General features: G+C 44.8%; 1 long non-coding RNA gene across 1 annotated transcript; it reads right to left on the bottom strand.

The window, feature by feature from the left end:
• Window positions 1–295: 295 nt before the first annotated feature.
• On the bottom strand, window positions 296–24,653 carry LOC142660531 (uncharacterized). The gene is made up of 3 exons (XR_012850514.1): window positions 24,587–24,653; window positions 14,264–14,364; window positions 296–543 (listed from the first exon to the last, which is right to left on the bottom strand). It is a non-coding gene; the product is annotated as an uncharacterized LOC142660531 (long non-coding RNA).
• Window positions 24,654–25,263: the final 610 nt, after the last annotated feature.

Below are 25,263 nucleotides of genomic sequence, written 5' to 3'. Positions count from 1 at the left end.
CTATAAATAGAGCCTACGTAATCACGTCTCTGATTGTGCCATGCACAATAGACTGGGTTTTCCGTTAGATTGGAATGTGAAAAAACGAATCTTTCCAGAAGTTATTAAAAAGTTCATGAGATAAAGTTAAACTGTGAGAGAGCTGAATGTAAAAAAACGAAAATATATTTCTGACTTTATTTATATCCGTTGTGGTTTTAAGTGATCATTTTTACATAATTACATCGCACTTTGCCTTCACATCAGGTAATTATTGATTTCTTGACTACTTTGTATCGATTTTTAAGCCTGTTTCCAGACACAGATCTTACAGAACATAGTTTATTATGGATGGATATTAACTTTTCACAATATTGCTCTTTTGTATTTATTTGCACTGTATAAGAAATGTCTTTGTAATATATTGGCAATAATAATTCCTGCGATATCCCATGTGGAATTACTTTGGGGTGTCGGTATCTTCTTGAAGTATTTCACATGCAGATTTTAATTTGGATTTGCCGTGGACTGCTGCAGATTTTACCCTTTAAAGGTAATGTGTTGCTAGAAAAAAAATGTATATTTTTTTTTAGTTAAACAGTTAGTGCATAGGTGATTAAACATTGTTCTAATTTTTTTTCTTTTTTTCACGAGTCAGGAAATATTATAAATTAGATTCTAATTTATAATATTTTCCAGCGCTGGTCACTAGATGGAGCAATTCCCAAAATTGCAGCATTGCATGTGGTAAAGCAACCACATTGCTTTATGCTGCAAAATTTGGGAAAACTCACTCGCTCTAGTGAGCTCTCAGAATCCCCCCCTCCTTTATCCTGGCTAGTGACGGGAGAAACGAGGGGATTGAACGGTCAAACCTCCTACACTGTGTGTCGCCATTTTTTGAGCTAACACACAGTGTAGTAGGTTTACATACAGTAGTAAACACACAGTAAAACACTTACATACACAGAAATCACTTACCTGCTCCAGTCGCCGCCGCTCCCTCCGGTCGGTCCGCTCCGTCTGCTGTCGCTGGTCCAAGTGCACAAGTCCGCAAGCCGCGACCGGAAGTAGTAATCTTACTGTCCGGCCGCGACTTCCGGTCTACAGGAAAATGGCGCTGGACGGCGCACAGTTCAACTTGGACTGTGTGGGAGCGGCGCATGCGCCGTTCCCACACAGACGGCGTAAACCATAGTGGATGGAACGGGCCCCGTTCGCATTCACTATGGGACTGGAGCTGCCGTATTCCATGTCTGTATGTGTCGTTAATCGACACATACAGAAATGGAAAAAAAATGGCAGCCCCCATAGGGAAGAAGAAGTTAAAAAATAAAAAAAAGTAAAACACAAACACACAAATAAATATAAAAGTTTTTAATAAAGCACTAAAATGAAACTGATGTTTTAAGCTAAGCTGACACAGAGCGGATACACTGCGTAAAAAAAGGTAAACAGCGTATCCGCCCCGGTTTCCGCAGGGTATTCCGGGCATAAAAAAAAAAACACACTAAATTGTGGTGCAGTTTTTCACCCCATAATGTCCGCTGAGGAAAACTGCAGCATTTAGCCAGCATGCTGGCAGGCCGGCCGGCCTCCTGGGATGAGGTTTCATCCCAGGAGACTGCTGCAGCCTGTGATTGGATGTAGCGGCGGTCACATGGGATGAAATGTCATCCCAGGAGGTCGGCCTGCAGAACGTCAGAGGTAAGTATAAGGTTTTTTTTTACTAAGTTGCGATTTTTGCAGCATAATTCCTGCAATTCTACCGCAAAAGTTGAAACAATGGACTGTTTGTTACGGGTTCTAGATCCACATTGAATTCAATGGGGAAATCCCGCAACAAAATAGCGGTGATTCTGCAACCACCACATGCTGCGGCTTATAAAAATGCACCGCAGGTCAATTTGTGGGCGGAATCTCCACATAACATGATTTCTTGAAATCTCATCCACACCCCCGCTACTGTATAATGCTGCGGATTTTCTGGAGTATTTTCGCCACTTGTGGACTAGCCCTTATAAAGCAAAGGGTGAAACTTGTAGAAATTTCTAAAAAAGCTAATTTGGTGGCGGTTTCGCTGCGGTCAAATTTGTGGCAGAAAACTTTAGCCACATGTGAATACACCCTAACTGAGATTTCACTTTCGGGCAGTTTTACGTTGTTTTTTTGGGGAATGTCATCTATTTATTTTTAATTGACTGAATAAAGAGGATTAAATTTGATCGTTTTTAGTGTATACTGTATATTTTTGATCGTTGGGATTTTGTACTTTGAAAATAACCCTACAAAATTTGGATTAACACAAGACCGAGCTACCGGCATACAGGCCATAAAGGCAGACGGTGCGGCTGCTGTATGACCCATGGAGAAAGGAGGCTTAGTTCAGACTGGCCCATTCTCCTTACCCATGGGTGACCCTTCTCTATAGCCCACTCACATCCATCCCCCTGCTTCCGAACCGATCTTTATAATCAGTGTTGGATAGAAAACATGGCCATACAAAGATATCCTTATTTGATGGCAGCCAAGTATTTCTGCACAATGAGGACACAACTTTCTTACTTTTTTTTAACCTGTTTGCGAAGCTCCCATCCATCTCTATGGAGAATGACAACACATGCTTGTCCTGTTCTCCATCCGAGAAAAAGTATTTGGAGCGCTTTCTTTTTTGGCAACAGTGGGGGTCACAGAGGTTAAACCGCCACCTAACTTACTTTTTTGAACATTCTGATTGACGGATCATGGAAAGTAAAAATCAAGCGATCAGCGGTTACTCTGCCCTGATGGCTGCACAAAACTGCATGGCCGGCCCACGAGACCTGCGGGCCGCATGTTGTGCATAAACTATCAAAAAGCAGCAAAATACCTCAAACTGCACAGACCACTTTAAAGGGCTTGTCTGATTCCATTAAATTAAAATAATTTTTTGTATAATTACAATTTTACAATATACTTTCTGCATGAATTCCCCACAGTTTAAGATCTCTGCTTGTTATTATTCAGTAGGAACCTTCATTGTTTACTTGCAGTGGACAAAATTCTGTCCGTGGTCATGTGATGAACATACCGGTGCTTGGATCATTAGAAGATACAGCTCTGATACACAAACTGTAAACTGTGACGAGCCGTGCACCTGCGTGTCCATCACTTGACCATGGACAGAAGTATATTGGAAAATTGTATACATTGAGAATGAAATGAATATAAATATTTCTGGCCTCAGAGTGAAGTACATCTTTGGCCACCTTTACGTGCAAGATGAAGCCTCACACGAGAGGAACCTACCGGACCGTGCAGAAAAAAAAAAGTTCTCTTCCCATAGCACCACCACCCGCATATCTGTGAGAAAGTCCTCTCAAGCCATCCGTTACCCCTCACTGCCTAGTGTCAGAGATTACTACCTGCACCTTAGGTTGGGAGACAAAGATCTACAGGCCCTGTGGGGCTGATCATTATTGTTTATTCAGCCGAAAATATTGTTGTTGTCGGCACATCGCCCTGTGCAAACAGGGAGACGTGCTGCGGACATGATATAAATATATGGGGACGAGCGATCAGAGTAACAAGCGCTCGTCCCCATACATAGCTCCCTGTGAAAGAAGCAAACGAGCGCCGATCAACGAGCTGTCTCATTGATCGGCACTCAAAATTTACAAGGCCCATGTCAGGCCGTGTAAGAGGACCCTTAGAGTGATTTTGAATATAGGTTCTCTTTTCATTTATCTAAAAAGTAGAAAGTATGGTATAAGCTTTTATACATGATTTTCACATCAAAATTCAAAATTTCTATCTTGATTTAATCATGGTCTTTCAAAAAGCCCATTGACCACTAAAATGGGGTTTATGTTCATATCCCAAATATAAAATTTCAGGCCTTTACTTTTCATATGGTATTTTTTTTGTTACAATGTTGAGAAACAAGCAGGGATTTTATAAATAGATTTTTGAGCAATAGCCTGAATTTACTTGAAATGAGAGTGGTGACGACGAACAAAATTCTTGAGATACTGCAGATGTCAAAAAGTTATCCAAAGATTACTCTGTTCCCTTTCCTATAATCCCATCAATTCATAAAGATTGTTAATGACTTATTCTTAAGATTTTCATTGCCTTGGATTTATCTTAGAAAAGCTTACAGATTCTTTTAATTCCTTAGTTACAATTCTGTGAGAACCTGGCCACGACTATGGCAGGTCACACTGTCCCAATAGATAAGAAGGATGAAATGAAGAATTCGTCTTTTCCATTTAGGTCACGGTTATTCCACTGTGGCAGCTTAGACTAAACATTACCACCATTAGTAACATTACAGTTTGAGAATGAGGATTAATTGTGGCCCATTATGACGTGCACCATGAAAGTGTAATGGCATCTGTATCTATTTGGTGTTCAAGTCTAGCCTTGAACGCTGCTTAATTTTGTGGATTTTGTGCCCAGAAGCCCTTACTTCCAGATGCCCATAATCAACACCCATGCCCGAACCTGCATACAGTGTAGAATTTTTATAGCTTTAAAAATGACCCAGTGATTTAATATGCCATTGTTTCTGCCAAAAAAAACATGAGTACATTACGGACACTGGGTAATTTTTCAGTGCATATATTGGTGGGATGTTAACACTGTGAGTTAGGTGTCATCATGGAACATATTTAGGCTGAGAGGGGAATAAGCCACCGACAAACACCTCTGGGGGCGGCTTATCTGCTGTGAAAGAAAAAAGAATTGGGTATGTTGGAATTGAACATACCCGATCCTGCTTTTCTCTGATATCTGCGTCAGGGAAGAGTCGGGACCCCACCATTAACATTAATCACCAAGTTCAGACAACATTTATCTAATGTGTATGGGCACCTTCACTTGGTACCTTCACTTGGTACCAAGGAATCAAAAATCTTAAGATTTGGAACACGATTCATAAATACGTGCTGAAGCCATTTCTTTGTCAATGATCGATCAAGGGATTGCCAAGAAGTGAGCATTTAATATACCACTAATAAACACATTAATATACCACTAATAAACACATTAATATACCACTAATAACCACATAATAGCCACAGTCCGGGGGAGTCAGACCGATCCAGGAACCAGCTTTGTTAGTTTTAGGGGGGAGTAATAAGCATCTTCCTACAGTTGCAATAAAAAGTAAGGGAATTCTTTGGTAAAACCTGTATTTATGCATTTATTACTAAATAAACTATGGTCTGATTGCTCTCGAAGTCCCAATTCTGGACAAAAACAATCCAACTAAACTTAAAAACACACAAACAGTTGTAGTGTTCATGACTTTTATTGAGAACATGGAGTAAACATCCACAATGCAGGGAAAAAGGTAAGCGAACATCTGTGTTAACATCGGAGCTACTTAGAAGATAATTACAGGTTACATAAAAATGATTTTCACCGACTTCCACCAGGTATTGCTGGTTTAATAGGTGAAATGCTGGCGACAGGTTCCCTTTAAATATACAGACATAACATATATATTCGGCAGATTAAAAAGTGCATATTATTCCCTGATAGGCTATTCCTTTTACCTGGAATATGACAATGTTGCATTTCTTTTATTGGAAACTAATGTTTAAAAAAATAAAATAAATAGTGCATATTACGATCATGCTGAACTTAAGGGACAGAGGGTGGGGGACACCTTTTAAAACCGCTGCCTTTGGCGCAAAGTCATCGTGTCCCTCCGCTGCCTCCAAAAATCACAGTCAATAAAATAAAAAGAGAACTTGCAGGCATAGTAAATAGCAAGAATGCTTTCCGGCTGCTCATCTCTTCCCCTCCGCTGTTGCAAACTTCTGTTTTCCACAAAGGTCACAGGAATTGATCAGCAAGTCCAGACCATGAAAAAGGTGCGCGCCATGTCACTGCAAAGTTTTATATTATCAACTAGATCTCCTAAGGAGGAATATTGTAAAACAGGAACAGGAGTTTATTATTAACTAAAAAAAAGCACAAAACCATAAATCAGCCGGCGTTTGTTGTTTCTTCAGCAGTATTTTCATTCATGTACAAATGTATCCTCTTTATTTTGGATCCATTATGCTAACATTGGCAGGAGAGGAAGGGAAAAGTATGGTCTGCGTTCAGCACGGTTATTGCAGACCACCCAGTTGGCTGTAGAGGAGAAGCACATGGAAATCAGATAACCGCTAATCAAGGTTGTGGTTGGGCTTTCCTCTAACCGCCGAGTTTTCCGCTTGACATGAGGATCTTGGCATTCTTTTGTGAAACAGCCTCAGAGCTCAGCTGGTGGTTTGAGTCATGTACTGAACACTGAGCACAATAATTCTGGTAGGAAGAGGTGGGGAATGATAGAACTACACACTGTTCCTTAGATGTCTCTACGGTGAGGTCAATTAAGAAGCTTCTACTGAACCCCATGGTGATGCTTTAATCTGGTGTCACCATCTGTTATCCCGATAACTGGGTTTTCTGGGAAAAAGTGGGAGTACCTTGACCCTAACCGTGCTCGTGGGATAGACGGGTGCTATAGGTGAATTGTGCCGCCTAAATGGTTCTTTCTCTGGGTATCCCAGGAACCAGACTATAACAGTTTATAATAGAAGTAATGAAACACTGGGGGGGGGGGGGGGGAACAAATAGGCCTAAAAGTCCCAATATGCATTAAAAATTGCGACTTTTGGGCATCTTAAGCCGCCATCAGCACTTTTGGAAAAAAGGGCGTGGATTACCAAACGGGGGCGGCCACCACAGCCTGACAAATTTATTATGACTCACGCCAGAAAACCGGGATAAATTATAGTGGAAGTCTGTGCCAGCTGATTACCACCCCCATTGGACATAGAATAAAAAATATATACTGCCCTCAGCAGGTCCCCACAGGCTCTTACTTCAGGCCGCGGCTCATACAAGGTCCTGACGCCGTCCGTATTTATGGGCCGTGCTCCCATTATAAAGTATGGGAGGGCGGTCCGTAAAATAAAAAAAATAGCAGACGAAAATATACGGGAAGGTGTCAGTCGGCCATAGAAACGAATGGGCCCGTAATTACGTGCGATTTTACGATCGTGTGCATGGGGCCTAAATCATTGAATTCAGGTGTTTTATTCAGTCCGATTGTCACAGGTATATAAAATCCAGCACTAGCCATGCAGTCGCCTTTACAAACATTTGTGAAAGACTGGGTCATTGTAAAGAGCTCACTGGATCCAAGTGTGGTCCTGTAATAGGACGCCACCGCTGCAACAAGTCAGTTTGTGAAATTTCTTCCCTCCTAGATATTCCACCATGAACTGTGACTGGTATTATTGCTAAGTGGAAGCGTTTAGGAACTGCAGCAACTCAGCCATAAAGTGCAGGCCACGTAACGTAACAGAGCGGGGTCACCGAGTGCTGAGGAGCTTAGTGCATAAAAGCCGCCAACGCTCTGCTGACTCAATAACCGCAGAGCTCCAAACCTCCTCAGGCACAAACATCCTGTGCGCCGGGAGTTCATTACATGGGTTTCCATGGCCAAGCAGCTGTATGCCAGCCTTACATCACCAAGCCCAATGCCAAGCATCGGATGCAGTGATATAAAGCCGCCGCCACTGGACCCTGGAGCAGTGGAAACGTGTTCTGTGGAGGGATGAATCACGCTTCTCTATCTGGAGTCTGATGGAGGCCTCTGGGTTTGGTGAATGCCAGGAGAACGTTACCTGCCTGACTGCAGTGTGCCAACTGTAACGTTTGGTGGCGGAGAGATGATGCTATGGGGTTGTTTTTCAGGGGTTGCCTAGGCCTCTTAATTCCAGTGAAGGGAAATCTTAATGATTCAGCAGACCAAGACATTTTCGACAATTGTCGCTTCCAACTTTATAGGGACAAGTTTGGGAATACCCTTTTCTGTTCCAGCATGACTGTTCCCCAGTGGCACAAGGTCCATAAAGACATGGTTGGGGGAGTTTAGTGAGGCAGAACTTGACTGGCCCTGACCCCAACCCCATCCAATACCTTTGGGATGAACTAGAATGAAGTTTACGAGCCAGGCCCTCTCGTTCAACTTCAGTGTCTAACCTGACAAATGCTCTTCTGGATGAATGGGCAAAAATTCACCCAGTCACACCCCAAAATCTTGTGGAAAGCCTTCCCTAGAAGAGTGGAAGCTGTTTTAGCTGCACTGGTGGGGGGGGGGGGGGGGAACAACTCCATATTAATGTCTATGGATTTAGAATGGGATGTCATTAAAGCTTCTGTAGGTGTCTTAATACTTTTGTCCCTATAGTGTACTTGCAGCAAGCATGTATGGGCACCACATATAATGTGCGACAGGGGTGCTGCAGAAAGTGCAATGAATAATGAAACTACAAGAAGAAGCACAATCAAACAAGCGCACACCCAATGCAAATAGTACAAATAATGAAAAACGTATTAATCCAAAAATAACACGCAATCTAAAACCAAAACGTACAAACATACAAACATGAGCCCATGTCAAATAAACAGGGCAAAACTACAGCCACAATAGAAGTTTCAAATAGAGAAAAAAAATAAGCAAATATGGGAATAGTAGAAAAACAGGTTGATATTGTAAACAATGACTCCAAATACTGATGTGAAATAGAACAATCCTGAGCTGAGCTATACCAAAAAAAAAAAGCTGAAAAAGATGCAATGAAGCACCGCTACAAAGTAATGGTGCTGTAGATACAGCTGAAGGCAAGAACATAGAAAAGGGCATAGTAGGAAAATGAACAAAATCCCAAAGTGGAGTGGGAACAATGTAGCAAAAAAAATATCAAAAATACATGACCGAGAAAGGCTGTAGTATGGAGGTCTTCCCCACGCTTATCGCTGCCTCTCAGTGCAGCTTCTGCTATAGTGGAAGACCCCTTTTAAGTAACTTCGCTCTCTGCCTGATTTTAGAATTGGCTTTAAATTGAAACACAAAATATGTTATGTTTTAGGAAAAATAGGGAGGCCCCCTTTAAAGAGGAGCGGTCACCTCTCTTGACGTGTCTCTTTTAGTAAATAATTGTATTCCCCATAAAATAACAATTATGAAGCAGTCCTCTCTTATTCCTCATAGAAATGTATTAATAAAGTCATAACTGGGTGTTACCAATTGTGGTTTTGTCCCTACACAGACTGACTGTCCAATCAGTTCTTACAGAGTCAGACTGTCAAAGGACACACCCCTTTGAAATGGGAATTTTAACACCCACTTGTCAATTTATTCATACATTTCTAGGAGGAATAACAGAGGAATGGCACAATGCAAATTTCTAAAAAAAATATGTTCCAGAATTGTTATTTTATGGTGAAAAGAAGTATTTACTAAAACAGACATGTCAGGAGAGGTGACAGGTCCTCTTTCAGGAATAAAAGGTTGATTTAAAAAGGACCTGTCACTAGGTCATAGAAGTTGAACTGGTTAACGGAACTGAATAGCGCGGTCTCCCTGAATCCAGCATGGTTTTTATCTTTTTATGGAACCCCCCCCCCCCCATTCCAGAAAAATGGCCCACAGTTGTGTTGGCTCAACACAAGGCAGTTGGATGGTAGTTCATGCCCTGTTGGCTAACTGCAGCACATTTGCATAAACAGTTTATGCAAATTTAGGTCAGTGAACCAGTTCAACTTATGTGACCTAGTGACAGGTCCTCTTTAACATAAAGTAGCATAAAATGCTAAGCAAAGAGGTATAAAATACATAAAACTAGAGTAATACCATATCCATTTATTTAGGTCAGTGAACCAGTTCAACTTATGTGACCTAGTGACAGGTCCTCTTTAACATAAAGTAGCATAAAATGCTAAGCAACGAGGTATAAAATACATAAAACTAGAGTAATACCATATCCATTTATTTAAACTGTTTAGGCATGTGTGATGTGGTATAAATAGCCTAACACAGAGCTCAAGGTCTTTTAACATAACTAATTGCAACAAAACAACAAGTAAATAGCTAAGTCATATATTCATCCTCCTCTGTATAAAACAAGCTAATAAACGACAGAGGTTCAAACACAAAGGTAAATTTTAAAAGAACCAGTCCTAAAATAGAGAATTATCTCTGGAAAACTAATAAAAGTTTTTATAGATCTTGATTGTGGTAATAAAAACCTTTTTATATTAATACATAACCTTGAAACAAACTGTAAATTCCAGCAGCTGAAATAGATCAAGTTTACACACCTCATGCTTTTACCAGGTAGTTAAAGATAAATGCTATTAATAGGTATAGTTTACTTGAGATAGGGAGGTACAGAACACATTTAGGGTCATACCATAAAGAGCTGTTTATGTGACACTTTAGCTTTTGTTGTGAGGGCTCTTTAACCGCTTCCCGACATTTGTCGTATGGATACGTCATGGAAAGCCAGTGATTCCCACATTTTGCCGTATCCATACGACAAATGGTGGACACCGGCTCAGAAGCCGAGTTGGTGCCACCATTTTCAGGTGTCGACTGCATGTTACAGCTGACACCCTGGGGTAATGGCGAGGACCGAAGTTTGCTCCGATTCCCGGCATTAACCGCTTAAATGCAGCGGTCAAAAGCGATCGCTGCATTTAAGCAGTTTGCCGGTGGCTACAAAGGCAACCGGAGGCCAAACACCTGCAGGTGGGACCTAAAAGGCTTCCATAGCTGCCGGCAAGATGGCACCGGCTCAGGAGCTAAGCCGGCATCATCAGCGGTGAATGTCAGCTGGATGTTACAGCTGACATCCACCAGTAACAGCAGGAACCGGAGCTAGCTCCGATTCCTGCTGTTAACCCCTTAGATGCAGCGATCTAAAGCGATTGCTGCATTTAAGGGATTTGAAGGCTCATTGGCACAGCAGAAAAGAAATTGCCAGGACGCCGTATGCCTAGTACGGAAGCCTTTCAGGCCACACCCAGGGGCTAGGCTTAAAAGGCTTCCGTAGAAGCTGAGCCGGCGTCATCAGCGGTGGATGTCAGCTGTATGTTACAGCTGACATCCACCTGAAACGGCAGGAACAGGAGCTAGCTCTGATTCCTGCCATTAACCCCTTAGATGCCTCCTGATATGCCATTACGGAAGCCGATTAGGCCCCGTCCGGAGGCGAAGCCTAATCGGCTTGCTGCCAGTGAATGACTGACAGATCTAATACTTTGCGCTATATAGGTAGTGCAATGTATTAGAAAAAAAACTGACAGTTGGACCTTCAAATCCCCTCTTGAGACTAAGGCGTCATTTACATGAGCGTGTGCGTTTTGCGCACGCAAAAAACGCGGCGTTTTGTGCGCGTAAAAGGCACTTAACAGCTGCGTGTGTCATCAGTGTATGATGCGCGGCTGCGTGATTTTCATTATGACACTCCGTTTGGATGTTTGTAAACAGAAAAGCACGTGGTGCTTTTCTGTTTACATTCAGAGTTTGACAGCTGTTGCGCGAATCACGCAGTTCGCACGGAAGTGCTTCCGTGCGGCATGCGTGGTTTTCACGCACCCCTTGACTTCAATGGGTGCGTGATGCGCGAACAGCGCACAAAGAAAGGACATGTCGTGAGTTTTTTTCAGCGGACTCACGGACTGTCTGCATGCCCCCATAGACTAATATAGGTGCGTACGACACGCGTGAACAGCATGCGCGTCACACGCACGTATATCACGCACGTGTAAACGAGGCCTAAAGAAAATAGTAAAAAAATAAAGTGAAAAAAAAGTTGTAAAAAATATAAAAGTTTCAAGTAATAAAATAAAACACAATCGCCCTTTTTCCCTTATCAAGTCCTTTATTATTGAAATAAATATATAAACAATACATATTTGGTATCGCCGCATCTGTAATGGCCCGAACTATAAAAATATTATGTTCTTTATTCCACGTGATGAACGACATAAGAAAAAAACACAACTTAAAATACCATGCCAGAATTTCTGTTTTTTGGTCACTTTGCTGTACAAAAATCGGAATATAAAGTGATCAAAAAGTCGCATGTTTCCAAATACGGTACCTATTAAAACTACAGCTCACCTCACAAAAAACAAGCCCTCATACAGCGCCATCGACAAAAAAATTAAAAAAGTTATGGTTCTCAAAACATGGCGACAGAAAAAATACATTATTTTTACAAAAGTAATTTTATTGTGCAAAACGCTGTAACAAAAGCGCTATAAATTAGGTATCGCCGGAATCGTACTGATCCGCAGAATAAAGTTAACATGAAACTTATAATGCATGCTAACTCTGTATAAAAAAAAAAAAAAAAACTATGCCAGATTTTCAGTTTTTTCAGTCACTTTTGAAAAAAAGTGATCACAAAGTCGCATGTACCCCAAAATGATACCGATAATAACTACAGCTCGTTCCGCAAAAAAATACAATTGGTTAAGGCTCCAATAAGTCAGGAAATAAAAAATATGCAGTTGGGCAGGCCTGGGGGGAACATTTGTTCTGTTTCAAGAAGCGATTTACCAAGGCCCTAAAATTAGGGAACCAGGAAGTGTAGGGCCCAAACATATCTGCTAGGGTGCCCGTATTATACCAGGACAACACTTCACAGGAAAATTCCCCAAACTGCAAAGGTGCGGAGTGTGGACCAAAAGGAGGATAAGGAAGGACATTTATCAGTGCGACCCTTGCTGTGAGTAAGTCCCAAAGAAATGTTACCGAAGTGTCGGGATTGTGAATAGACATTTCGTCCTGGCTGGAGGTGATGTCTATTCACTCTCAAGACACTTCAGTAAAGTTAATGTGGGAGTATGTGGCAGCACAGCGTGATCTCGCAAGATCAAGCTGTGCTGTGAGTACAGCTAAACATGATTGGAGAGAAGTGTATGACGCGGATTGGTCAGCGTCCTACACTTCTCTTTACAATGCCCACTTGGTAAAAAGTAAAAAACGCCCAGTTGGGCATTAAGAAACGAATTAGCATAAATCTAAAATTGTTCATAACTTGCTAAAAAAATGATTGTTTTTCAAAATAAAAACCACTGTTGTAATCTACATTACAGCGCCAATCAGATTATGTAGGAGATAGGGAATTTATAATGTGATGACAGAGTCTCTTTGAATGGAGGTGCCTACGACAATATTTTTTTTAGGTGTGTCCCACTCAAAGGTGTTACAATACAACCCATTATACAGGATTTATATACACGGTAAGGCTTCGTTGACATCTGCGTTGGGACTCCGTTCATGGGTTCCGTCGGACCTTTCCGTCAGGGGAACCCATGAACGTAATCCAAACTGAAACCCTAAGTTTCCATTTGCATCATCATTGATTTCAATGGTAACGGATCCGATGTAAACGGTTTCCGTTTGTCACCGATGTGTAAGGTTTCCATTGTTTTGACGGAATGAACAGCGCAGTCAACTATGCTATTGATTCTGTTAAAACTACAGAACCCTTACACAACGGTGACAAACGGAAACCATTTGCACCGGATTCCTCGCCATTAAAATTAATGCTGATGCAAACAGAAACCTATGGTTTCAGTTTGTTTAAGTTTGTATTACGTTTATGGGTCCCCCTGACGGAAGGCTCAGACGGAACCAATGAACGGAGTCCCGACCTAGACGCGAACGAAGCCTTAAATGCGACATTCATTAATGTAGTGTCTACTAAGGCCACTTTTCTCATGTGTCAAGGTGGCCTTCCAGGCAATTAAGCCCAGTTAGGTTTGATAAAATAATGCCATTGTGATACTTTACCCCTTGGAGACACAGTCAGTTTTGGCCTTGTGGGTACAGACACGTTTTTCAAATTTGGCATGCGTTACCTTATGAGCTAATAACTTTGGAATGCTTTTACATATGCAAGCGATTCGGAAATTGTTTTCTCGTGACACATTGTACTTTATGTTAGTGGTAAAATTTGGTAGATACATTCAGTATTTATTTGTGAAAAACACCAAATACCACATAAAATAGTTGCTAGTCAACATTTCCCATATGTCTACTTTACGTTGGCATAATTTTTTGAACATCCTTTTAATTTTCTAGGACATTAAAAGGCTTATAACTTTCGCAGCAAATCCTCACATTTTCAAGATAATTTCAAAAACCAATTTTTTTTTCTTTAGGGACAGATTTGGCTTGACAACAGGGGGTGGACAACAGATTAAAGGAAGGGAGAGACCTAGTGGCTGTAACTTCACACAGAATCTGCATGGATAAAAAAAAGCTACATTTTAACAGTAAGTAAATTACAAAGTTGATCTGTATCAGGTATATTATTAGATTAGCATAAATAGTTAGAAAAGTTAGTGTCCATCTAAATACAAAGTACAATCCTTACCTCTTCCCAAGCTTCACTTTTCCTGTGGCTGGATGCTTCGTAAAGGATTTGTCTTTTCTTACCTGTCTAGTAGCGTGCTATAAGGTCCTTTTTCCCTGAAGATGCTGTGTTTGGTGAAACATGTTGGAAGTTAAATCTATAGTTGTGGCAGCAGTAGTTTTATCTATAAAATAAAAGAGCTTCCATTAAAATCAGTTATTTAGTAAAAGTCTCAGAAATAAAATTATCCCAAGTATTCTCAAAAACCTTGATAAGAGACACTGCTTGTATAGAACTTGTGTAGTTTGTATTTAATGTCAAGAACGAGAGTAAAGAACATAAATGAACAGGTCCCTAAAAATCTGGACTGTCATGAGTCATTCAACCTTAGGCTGGATTCATACGAACGTGTATTGCGTCCGTGCGGGCCGCGTGGTTTTCACGCGCCACGCACAGACCAATACTAGTCCATGGGGCAGTACAGACAGTCCGTGCTTTTTGCGCAGCGTTTGTCCGCTGCGCAAAAAGCGCGACACGGTCAATATCTCTGCGTATTTTGCGCATCACGCACCCATTGAAGTCAATGGGTGCGTGAACACCACGCAGGTCGAACGGAAGCACTTCCGTGCGAACTGCCTGTTTCGAGCACCAGCTGTCAAAAGGATGAATGTAAACAGAAAAGCACCACGTGCTTTTCTGTTTACAAACATCCGAATGGTGTGTCATAATGACGGCGGCTGCGCGAAAAGCACGCTGCCGCGCATCATATGCTGCTGCCTCACGGAGCAGGTAAGTGGCTTTTGCGCAGGCAAAACGCCGCGTGTTTTGCGTGCGCAAAAACGCCACGAACGTCTGAATCAGCCCTTAGTTTTTGAAGCGTTATCTCTCTCAAACAGATAAATCATGACAGACAAGAAAATCTGCACATGTGCATTTTACAGGTGGTACCACTGATGTAGCTTCTAGGAAACAGTTTCCTTTCAGGGTATGTTCATACAGGGCGGATACGCAGCGTAAAAGCACACAGCGTATCAGTCCTGGTTGCCGCAGGGAATACCAGACGAAAAACCGCACCAAATTGAGGTGAAGTTTTTCGGCCAAAATGTCCACTGCGGAAATACTGCAATGAAAAAAAAAATAAAAAATGGATACTTACCATGGTGACGCGTTCCTCCAACATCCTGCAGCCCTGGGATGACGTTTCATCCCATGTGACCTATGCAGGTCGGCCTGGACGAAGAAGCCCAGAATTCTGGGTAAGTCTAAGATTTATTTCTTTTTCGTTGCAATTTTTGCAGCGGAATCGCAGCTTTTCCACCACAAAAAAACGCACCGCAGGTTAATTTCTGAGTGTTTTTTCCGCTTATCATTTAAGCAGCGTGTGGATGAGATGTGTTAAAATCTCATCCAGTCTGCTGCTACTGTATTATGCTGAACGTTGTCTGCAACAAAATCCGTTGTGAAAAATCTGCAGTATTTATGCTACGTGTGAATTTACATTCAGGGTAATTTTAAAATATAATCAGCTTAAAAAAAACTGTGTGAACTGGGCCTAATACGCTGCGGATTTTCCACAATGAAATCCGTTATGGGAAATCCGCAGCATTTACGCTACGTGGGAACCCGTCCTAAAAGAAAATAAATGCCCCTGCTATAGCAGAAAAAAACTGCACGTACATATAGACGGCAATTTTTACTGCACCAGTACTGCAGAGTGTAAATGAGGCCCAATGGCTACTGGTAAGGCCCCCTTCACATCATGTTTATGCTCGACCATTATACTTTTAAAAGGCGCTTAAAAGTATAATATACCAAACGTGTACTTTTCTTTCACAAGAGAAATTGACATGCTAGAGATTGAGAATCCGCAATCAAGGTTAATTTCCACACAAGTTTTTAATGTTTTTTTCCGCAGCATGTGGATGACATTTATTAAAATCTCATTCTCTTTGCTGCTACCATAACGCGCTGTGGAATTTACGTACAGAAAATCAGAACTGAAAATCTGCAGTGTTTACGCCGTGTGTGGTCGTACCCTGAAAGTACGGCTGGGAGATTAATCATATTAATTTGATTAATTCGCCCTCAAGGCCTCTGACGATTCTGTTTTTTAACAGAATCGTTGAATCGATTCTTTAATGGCACAGTCACGCCGTGCTGAAGGAGGAAGCTCCACCCCGCTCCGCCTCGTCACCTGCCTGGTCTGCCCCGTCTGACAAGCTGCGCCCCGTTCTGCCCCTGCTTCCCCACAGAACTGCGGTTCTGAACAAAATTATACAGTACGGACCAGTAGTTCCGTGGGGAAGCAGGGACTCCTAGTATATAACCACACCGCCCTGTAGATAGCGTCACCGCCCCACGGTAGATAGCACTCCCCCTTGCAGATCACACCCACATCTCCACTTGTAGATCGCAGGACTGCAGGGACCCATTGTCCACCTTACCTGCCCAGGACCTTATACCATCCTTCATTAAATAACACACCAACACCTTCTTTATGGAAATGTGGAAGTGGCCACAGCTTTATTATTATATTTACACAATCGGCATGAAGACATAGAAATATATATATATATATATATATATATTTCTTTCTCTCCTTCTCCTGAAATGCCGATGCTCCATGTCTCCATCAGGCATGTAGGGTGCTAACTCTGTCTTCTTCTGCCGTACTTTCCGCCAAGAAGGGGAACTGAGAAACCTATTCAGTCCCCCGACCACCCCCACCAAGCAACGCCAGCCCTCTCTCAGCACCATCCAACAGATCCAATAAAAAGATATCGAGCCCGATATCATTGAGGTGCACTCCATCCGGCGCCAGCAAATCCGCATTATCCCCCTCCAGGGATTGGTGCCGCAACCCAATTCCACCTATTGAGCGAATGAACCGCGACACCCGCACATTAATCAGCCTGCGCACTCTCTCCAATGCCGCCATGTTCCTCGCTCCTCGCCACACCGTGCGCGCCACTATCTCGGACCAAACCACAACACAACGGGTGAACAGGTCCTGAAATCGCGCCAAATCAGTCCGTATAAACGATAATAACTCGGCCATTTTTACTTGGCCGATATCATTCCCCCCAGCATGGATGATCAGCACAACAGGTCCTTCCGTGTGCGTCGTAACTGCCACAACCTCTGGCAGTAACTGCACCCACCGTAGTCCCCGGACACCTCTCCAGTGGACGTCGGCCTGTGAGAGGCACAAATTCGGACCCAACGGCCTCCGTACTGCTCGGACCGCCGCCCAATGCACATATGAGTGCCCCAGGATCCACACCTGGGGGCGCCGAGACCCTAACAAAAGAAAAGTCAAGCTAAATTCCCGGACAAATGCGAAAGGATACAGACAGGAATAGCATAACACGATACCCTAAGGAAACGAGGAAGGAGGGGAGGGGTGGGGAGGGGGGGGGGGCATCAGGGGGAGGAGGAGAAAAAGAAAACTAACAGGGGAACCACCATGATTAATCACACTTTAAAACCAAATCCGGTCGCACATACGACTTATAGCTATTAGAACACCATCTACCCAAACGCATGATAGCCACTGAATCCAAGCCCAAAGCATCTGCTTCCGTGGCAGCGCCAATCCTAAACGAATGCGTGCCAAACTCGCCCTGTGGCAGCCCCAGGTACTTTAGCCCGGCCTTAAAAACCGCCTCAAATTGAAAACGCGACATCGCTGAACCATTTTGATGTATCAAGAATTGAGCCCCGGGCGCCCGTACAGCATTAATTCTTGAACCAACCTTACCGGACACTCCTGGCCCCCAATCTTCCTAATCGACAACCAAGCTCCCCTCCCTGCCGTATCTGTCTTTGACCTCCGAACGCAGACCCGGAGGGAATCCCCCAAAACCACCACATCAGATCCGAGTAGCCCACCGCTTGTGTTCACGCTGGGTGGAACCAGCTCACTAACCCGTAATGCGGCGAAGAAAGCCAAAGAAAAAGCCGCGCCAAACAACGAAACCTCATATTCATCCCGGCACACAAAACACAACACGGATAGAAGCCGACCCAGGAGCGCAAAAGATACTGGACGCCTCGTGTCCCTGGAAAACGCCTCTTTCCTCCACCCTGTCAAAGACTGCCTAACAACAAATTCTTTTGTAACATCTCTACATCCCCACAATTTTAACATAAAGGCCACACCTGCTAAATGTTTTCCTGCAGTGGCCGCACTGCAACCCTCCTGACGTAACTGCACCAAGCTTGCAAGGGTGATATCAAGGTGACAACCATCCTGTGATGGGAAATTACCCCCCCCCCGCAATCTCCAACCACCGATCCCACGCTCTGCAATGACTCTTCCAAGTCGCTGGCACCACAGAACCCCTCAACAGTCTCATAAGTTGTCCTCGACCAGGGCCCATAAGTGAAGGGGGGGGGGGACTCCCCTTCTGCCAAAGCTGCCGGGTGCAATTAACGAAACCAGGACATCTGTGAACGAGACAAAGCATCGGCCATCACATTACGGACTCCCGGAACATGTTTTGCACGAAACCACACATTTAACTCCAAACATTTTAAAACCAACCATCGTAATAACGCTAATACCGGCAATGAACTAGACGACAAACCGTTCACCGCGTGCACCACCGCCATGTTGTCTGTCCAAAATACAATCCGCTTATTCACCATCACGCTACCCCACAACTCTATAGCAACTATAATCGGAAACAACTCCAATAACGTCAAATTACGTACCAAACCTAACTCCCCCCAATGCGAGGGCCAAGGGGATCTACACCAACTTCGGCCCAAAATTGCTCCAAAACCATCCCTCCCAGCTGCATCCGTGAACAATTCCAAATCTATATTAGACAACTCAGCGTCCTGACACACCGACCTACCATTAAATGAACTCAAAAAGGAATGCCAGACAAACAAATCCTTTTTCATCCAGGACGTTACCCGGATGAAATGATTCGGTTTCAATATACCCCTAGTGGCTAAGGACAAACGCCTAGAAAAAACACGACCCATTGGAATTATCCGACAAGCAAACACCAGCAGTCCCAATAACGACTGTAACTGTTTTAACGTCACTTTTTTTAGACCCCATGACCTGGTCAACTTGCGACACCAGACTTGCCAACTTGTCATCAGGCAAGCGAAAAATCATCTGCACGGTATCAATCTCAATGCCCAAAAATGACAAAACAGTTACCGGGCCTTCAGTCTTGTCTTCCGAAATAGGTACCCCAAAACGCGACATTACCTGTCGAAACACCCGTAGCAACGTGCTGCACAACCCAGAGCCCGCAGGGCCCACAAAAAGAAAATCATCCAAATAATGAATGACCGAAGCAAAACCAGATTCCAAACGAACTACCCATTCTAGAAAGGACGCAAACATTTCAAAGTAACTACACGATATGGAACAACCCATGGGAAGGCACATAACATAAAAAGCATTATCTAAATAACAACCCAGCAGGTGAAAACACTCCGGATGAACCGGCAGTAAACGAAAAGCCGCTTCAATATCTGACTTAGCTAACAACGCACCTTGTCCTGCCGCCTGTACCAGCCTCACTGCAACATCGAAAGATGTATACGAAACCGCCGCATCCGCCCTGGGAATCCCATCGTTAACAGAACCGCCACGAGGAAAGGAAAGGTGATGAATCAGCCTAAACTTCCCCCGCTCCTTCTTCGGAACTAAGCCAAGGGGGGAAACTCGCAGATTCGGATACGGCGGCTCGCAGAATGGACCTGCCATTCTCCCTAACTCCACCTCTTTCGCCAACTTTAGACGCGAAATGCCAACATTCTCATTGATCGACTTCAAATTGTCAGCCAACGACAATGTTGCAGAATATTCAAAAGGAATCTCAAAACCAAACGAAAACCCGCTAGTGAGCACCTCTGCTTCCCGCCTCCTGTGGTATCGCTCTAACCATGGGACCATCTCGAGAACGTTCACCGGCGTTCTCCGCTGCGCCGGAAGGAGGTGCCTTGACCGGCTGCTTGCCTCTCCGGAAACAACGGAGCGCCAAATGAGCGCCCCCACAGATGGAGCATTCATGTCGGAATTTGCACGTGGCAAAGAACCGACAGTGGCCCTCGTTGTAGAGCCAACAGGCCCCCGTGGGCCTAGCGGCCGCAGCTCCAGGGGCGGGACCTGGCGCTGCAGCCGCACCGGGAAAGGGTCGTTACTGTCTGCTCCCTTGCGCTAAGATGAGCTGCAACCACACGTCCGTTGCCTTAGTCGTCCCAACTAATATCGGGTGACAAAGCCAAACGACGCCGAAATTCTTCATCATAACGCCACCAGGCCGCACCACCGTGCAGCCTGTGGGCGCTGAAAATTGTGTCAAAATAAACAAACAACTCGGCCCCTTTCCCGGGATACCGCTGGCAAATCACGTGAGCCAGTGTAGCATAACACTGTACCCAGTTGCCAAACGTTTTCGCGACTTTTGCTTTCCTATCCGAACCTCTCTCAAAAACCCGCTCCTTATCAACAGTCACCTGCTCCACTGAGACCAAGGACCAAATATCCACAAATTCATTCTTCCAAATCTTGTCCTTGGTCTCAGCTGACAAATGAGTCCCGAGAGGAGCGACCCCACAAAACAAAGAATCTCGAAACGTCAAACTAGCTAAAGTATTTTCTCTCTCAGACGGGAGCTTAGCCCCCCCTGGTGGCCCCGAGGGAACCGACGTTCCCTCATTCACATTCAAACCAGCCACCACGGCTTTTAAAACGGAAATCAAATCAGCACCCGAAGCATTAGATTTATTAAGCCATGCGTCACCGCAGGCCGACTCACCGCTCCCAGAGGTCCCACCGACTCCAGAGGGTCCGTCAGCCACTTGCCGCGGCACTGGAACCACGGCCTGAACCTCCACCGGCCCGGCGGGAGGGACAACCTGGGACAGCTGCTCACGATCCACCGACAAGTGCAGCACCTCCCGGCGTCGACTGTCTCTGCGGCCGTGACGATCTCCGCGACGACCCTGACGAGGCAGATGCCGATGTCGCTGACGAGGAGGAGAATCCCTCACTGGAAGACGAGGAAGACCGCCGACCATGCCTCTTCACGCCACCTGATCTGCGACGTCTGGGATGGCCGCGATGACGATGTCTTCCAGCTCGGCGTTTCCTCCCTCGCCTGGAACGCTCCCTCACCGGACCTGCAGGAGAAAAATGAGACAAGGCAGGAGAAGGGCAAAACGGGTCCACCGCTCCCCTGACCCTATCCTCACTAGCACGCTCCCCTCCCGGCCTCGACCCCTGCTGACAGGGAACCGGGGGAGATTGGAGTAGAGAAGCAGCAGGCGCAGCAGAAGCCCCCGCCCCAGGGCTATGCCGCGTATTCACCGCTCGCTTCCTTGTACTCGCCGCCATCTTCTTTCCATGGGCGCCGCCATCTTGTTTCCTGGCCGACCTGCGCTAGCCAGGAAGTCCCGCCTCTGTTCTCCCCACAGCCATTTCCGGCTGCACAGAGAACAGAACGGGGAGCGATGGCGTCGGCGGCTCACGGGAACCGGAAGTAAGTCCCAGCTCCCGCGAACATGCCTCGTGGTACGCGACCATGGCGGACCAGTTACCTGGGCCCGCCATACTCACCCCGCTGTCCCGGAAATCGGCCGCCGCATCCGTGCCCGCAACTGCAGCTCGAGGTGGGTTGTACCGTGCCTGCGCCGGTTTAACAGCAGCCCTCTTACCGCCATGGGGAGGGACGCCAGCGCGACGAGTGGACGGGGGGAGGGCGGCACTATGTCGACCGACGAGGCGCCAGGCGACATAGGCCTAGGGGACATGCTGGGACCAGCGCACAATGGTGCAGCAGTCATAGCGCCCCGAACAGCAACGGGGCTAGGGCTCAAACGAACTGGGGGGCGAATAACGCGTTGCGGCCTACCTCGGGTAGCCGCTCCCGGCTGTTCCATGACACGCTCTGATCCACTTCGTCCCCCATCAGCTAGCAGGGATTCCTGCCAGGCAGGCCCTTCCAACGCCACCCGCTGTGCAACCTGCCGCAAAAGATCTTCCGCCATCAGTCCTGAAGGATCACGCTCCGAATCTTTCAGTAGCAGCAGCAGCAAAGGTGTTTCTTCCACTGCAGCTTGAAGGTAAGAGGGATTTCTGCCCCAAACCCCTGCCTTATATCTTCTTAACCACGCCCCTCTCAACCCCTTGTTCACCAATCCTGGTCCTGGGCATTATTGAAACGTTCCATCCTTCTTAACCCCTTGCAGTCCCTGACACTCTCCCTAGGCGCTTCAGTGTCTGCAAAACTCCCCACCCCCATCCTTCTTGTAGATAGCGCGACTGTAGCTCCCACTAGGAGCTGAACCCCAGGTCAGAGAGTCGGCAACCTCTGGCCGGGGATTCAACTCCGAGCGGCAGCTACAGTCGCGCTATCTACAAGAAGGATGTGGGGGGGGGGGTGTTGCGATCTACATGTGGTGCGAACTACATGTGGTGCTGCGATCTACAAGGCGGGAGGGGGGTGCTGCGATCTACATGTGGTGCTGCGATCTACGAGGCAGGAGGGGGTGCTGCGATCTACAAGTGGGGGTGGTGCTGCGATCTACAAGTGGGGGTGCAATCAACAATGGGGTGGGGATACTATCTGCAAGGGCGTGTGGCACTATGTCACTATATGTGGGCACTGTGGCACTATCTACATGGGCACTGTGGTGTTTTCAGGGGATTGGGACAAAAAAAAAAACAGACAAAGGAAATCCATTTGGAGACACTGATGCAAAATCGACATTAAAATCGGACAATGGATCAATTTTTAATACCCATGTGTTTTCACTGTCACGTGACTGTGGCCTAAACGATTATGATGCCAGGAGTCCCGTTCACATGTACTGTGGTCGGGCTGCGAAATCCGGCGGGGACACGGACCGTTTTCATGGTCCAATCACGGTTGTGTAAATCCGGCCTAAGGCTTTATTCAGACGAACGGGAATCACGTCCGTGCAACGCGCGTGCTTTTGAAGTCAATGGGTGCGTGAAAACCATGCATGCCGCACGGAAGCACTTCCGTGTGAACTGCATGATTCGCGCAACAGCTGTCAAAAGGATGAATGTAAACAGAACGTGCTTTTCTGTTTACAAACATCCAAATGGAGTGTCATAATGATGGCGGCTGCGCGAAAAGCACGCAGCCGCACATCATATGCTGCTGCCACACAGAGCTGTTAAGTGTTTTTGCGTGTGCAAAAACACTTAACAGCTCCGTGTGAGTGAGGCCTTAGTGTCATTTATTTAACACCCCATTCTGGGGCCGGTACTACACAGGGTCCTGCTCACACTTCAGACACTATAATGTGATCTCGCTCAGCGCTATCTGCCCGGCCCTGCTGCAATTTACACTGCTCTCGCCTGCAATGTCGGAGACCGGCTGAGGTGGTGATGGGCAGAGGGGGATGTTAGTGCACGCGGCCCATCATTGATTAGGGTATGTTCACACGGCCTATTTTTAGACGCAATTCAGGCGTTTTACGCCTCAAATTACGCCTGAAAAAACGCCCCTAATACGCCTACAAACATCTGCCCATTGCTTTCAATGGGTTTTACGATGTTCTGTTCCCACAAGCCTTAATTTTACGTGTCGCTGTCAAAATAGGGCGCGTAAAATGACGGCTCGTCAAAAGAAGTGCAGGACACTTCTTGGGACGTTTTTGGAGCAGTTTTTCATAGACTGAAAACAGCTGCAAAAACGGCGGTAAAAAACGCAGCGAAAAATGCGGAGTTGCTCAAAAAACTTCTGAAAATCAGGAACTGTTTTCCCTTGAAAACAGCTCTGTATTTTCAGACGTTTTTTGTTAAGCGTGTGAACATAGCCTTATAGATTCTGCCGGGGAACACAGAAGTTATTAGATAGACTTTTTTTGAATTGTATTTCTGATAAAGTATTTGCAGAGGTTAAAAGTTGTGAAGTTACGTACAATTATTATAGCAATATATGTTAAAAAGTTATTTATATAAAGAGAATAATTAAAATATCTAGATTTTATTTTTTTGGGCAAAATCTCCCAGCCCTACCGGAAAGGATGTTCTTCATCGCAAGTCTATGGGAACTAATAACAGTCATGCAGCGAGAATTGCACGCTAACCGTACACACGCAACAAACAGATGTCGTGTGTTACCCGCACATAGACAATAACGAAAACATTGTGTGTGAAAATGAGGGGAAAAAAATAATAATAAATGCCTCGGTTGCCCATAGCAACCAATCACAGAGACTTGCACAGTTTATCGCAAGCTCCTTATTTATGAAGGCCCAGCGCCATTTTTGGCGTCATATAACATATTGGTAAAAGGGAACACAGTTTTGCTGTCACATGAAGTGCGACTAATTTACGAGTTCTTGACCATAGGTAATCTGTGGTGATCGCCGTCATGTACAGCCGGTGATATAAAAAATACCTCCCCTCAGGTAGGCCAGTCTTTGTAAAACTCTCCCAGGACCTGGGGCTGACTGGTCCTGGTTATGAAAATTTTCAGATAAAACATGTTGCTCATAGCAACCAAGTAAATTCCAGCGTATCTAGTGGAGGCTGGAAAGTGAAAGCTGGATTCTGATTGGTTATTCGTTTTCTTCATACATGACCCCATTGTGCTGCTTCCTGTCACTTTATCTCTGATCAAAATCCAACAAAATGGAACAATAAATACAAAACCACAAACTGACAAAAACTGAAGGAGGTTCTGTAGCCAGGAGACACTACTAGAGGATATACATTACAATGACTGGAGGCAGAATCCTACCCGAGATACTTTCTATACACTGAGAATTGGTGCAACCGACAGGAAGTTCCCACCAGAACATAAAAGATTGGTTCCTTCTAGGATGACTGTGAAATAAATGTTCTCCAAGTGTCCTGTGACCTGAACCATATATGTACAAATAATAATAGTCTTATATATCTCACATTTATATCTCACATATGCATTACATTTATCTATATTACATACCACACATATAATATATACCCAGTTATCACATGGATGTACATGACATATCTCATACATATATTACATATGACACATGCATTACATAGTTTACAGATATATTACATGCACATATATATATATATGACATC

The sequence above is a fragment of the Rhinoderma darwinii genome, chromosome 9 (assembly GCF_050947455.1).
Source record: "Rhinoderma darwinii isolate aRhiDar2 chromosome 9, aRhiDar2.hap1, whole genome shotgun sequence".
Classification (NCBI taxonomy): Eukaryota; Metazoa; Chordata; class Amphibia; order Anura; family Rhinodermatidae; genus Rhinoderma; species Rhinoderma darwinii.
The sequence above is the reverse complement of the archived record's forward strand: the minus strand, read 5'-3'. Positions and strand labels throughout refer to the sequence as shown.